Consider the following 2,249-nt stretch of genomic DNA (forward strand, 5'->3'; position numbering starts at 1 on the left):
CAAACATCAACGTTTTCGCATGTCCACCTGAAACACACCATAAAAAGAATTAGAAAAGAAAAGACTCGTCCAAAACGTTGGCCAAATAAGTGTCCAGACCAGTCATATAAGTTGATATATCTGGAGGAGCGAAATCTCGAGCTAATTGCACAAACCTAAAGAGTTCTGCAAGAGTAAGGTGAGTTTGCTATTTCTATAAGGGATGTGGGAGTTCTTTTGTGCCAATGCTGTGATCACATCACCCAAGCAAGGGAGAGACTTTTTAATATGTTGTGCCTCTTTGAGGCCATCGCCAGTAACTTCCGACTTGTCAACTCGTTCACTACCAGTAAGATCCACCAAATGTAGGCAACTACGGATTATGTTTCCAAATGTATCTTCACCAAGCACGTGTACAGTCAGCACACTGCAAGTATTTCACGCCAACGTAAAGAAAATTAACATTATTTAACTCTATTAAGTTGGTCTGTCAATTGGAATTGAGTAAAGTAACTTTGAAAGTGCGTAGCTTCACCAGTGTGAGCGACTACTGCAGTTGTTCATGGCAATAGAGCCAACAGCATCGTTCACGTCACCAAGTTTCATCAGATCTATAACATCTCTAGCGCAATTCACTGGATGCACGCTAGAGATGTTATAGATCTGATGAAACTTACCTCTGCCTGATGCTAGCGTGCATCCAGTGAATTGTGCTAGAGATGTTACAGATCTGATGAAACTTGGTGACGTGAACCATGCTGTTGGCTCTACTGCCATGAAAAACCGCAGTAGTCGCTCACACAGGTGAGGCTAAGCACTTTCAAAGTTACTTTACTCAATTCTAATTGACAGACCAACTTAATAGAGTTAAATAATGTTAATTTTCTTTACGTTGGCGTGAAATACTTGCAATGTGCTGACTGTACACGTGCTTGGTAAACATACATCTGGAAACATAATCCATAGTTGCCTACATTTGGTGGATCTTGCTGGTAGTGAACAAGTTGACAAGTTGGAAGTTACTGGCGACGGCCTCAAAGAGGCACAACATATTAAAAATCTCTCTCTTGCTTGGGTGATGTGATCACAGCATTGGCATAGAAGAACTCCCACATCCCTTATAGAAACAGCAAACTCACCTTACTCTTGCAGAACTCTTTAGGTTTGTGCAATTAGCTCGAGATTTCGCTCCTCCAGATATATCAACTTATATGACTGGTCTGGACACTTATTTGGCCAACGTTTTGGATGAGTGTTTTCTTTTCTAATTCTTTTTATGGTGTGTTTCAGGTGGACATGCGAAAACGTTGATGTTTGCTCATGTCAGTCCTGAAGGGGATTCCTTTGGAGAAACAATTAGTACTTTAAAGTTTGCACAGAGGGTTTCGAGTGTGGAACTTGGTGCAGCTCGTTTAAATAAAGAGAGTGTCGAAGTTTTAGAGCTCAAGGCAGAGGTAAAATACATCATTCTATGATATTATATGGTTAAATGTTGGTTACAAGACAGAAGTTTGCAGAACGTTGGATAATGATTCATTACATGATTACTGTTCACGTCGTTGTAGATCGAGACCCTCAAAAAGGCGTTGGCTAACAAGGAAGCACTAACTCGTCAAACTAACAAACCAAAGGAAGCATCAAGGACACCTTTCCAGAAGCCTAAAGCAACAGCTGAGCTTCAGGAAGGATATGATGTCACAAAATTATATGATCAAGCGGGTAATGATAGTTTCATGAAGACTCCTCCGAGTCCACCTTTTGCTTTTAGAAGCCAGGATACTCCTCAAACTCCAGCTTCTGGTCTTAAATACCAGCAAGCTCCTCGGAGTCCAACTTTTGGTTTTAAAATCCAACAGCCTCCTCGGAGTCCAACTTCTGGTTTTAAAAGCCAGTAGCCTCCTCAGAGTCCAACTTCCATTTTGAAGAGCTGCAATGCACCTAGGAGTCCAACAAGTGCTGCCATCAAAAGCCAGGTTGTGAAAACAACAGATAACAGAATAATGATTCATTCTCTTCAACTACCCAAGACACCCGAGCCACTAATAACCTCTGTAAGTGAGAACAAGGCAGGAATGCAAAGTAACCGTACCATTTCATCTGAATTCCAGAAGCCTTTGACTAGCAGTATTCATGGAAAGGGATCTCAAATACGAAGATCACTTCGGACTATTGGGAAACCGATTAATGATTCTGATAGAAAGTATGTAAGCTATTGCTTTTCGGAAGTTCAACATTGTGATTCTGTTGCCTGAGATACTTCTGTTATCTTC

The 2,249-nt window shown here is 41.1% G+C and overlaps 1 pseudogene; it reads left to right on the forward strand.

Annotated features, from left to right (window-relative positions):
* Window positions 1-652: 652 nt before the first annotated feature.
* LOC124888769 lies at window positions 653-2,231 on the forward strand (annotated as a pseudogene).
* Window positions 2,232-2,249: the final 18 nt, after the last annotated feature.

This window comes from Capsicum annuum, chromosome 11 (genome assembly GCF_002878395.1).
Source record: "Capsicum annuum cultivar UCD-10X-F1 chromosome 11, UCD10Xv1.1, whole genome shotgun sequence".
In the NCBI taxonomy this organism is placed as follows: Eukaryota; Viridiplantae; Streptophyta; class Magnoliopsida; order Solanales; family Solanaceae; genus Capsicum; species Capsicum annuum.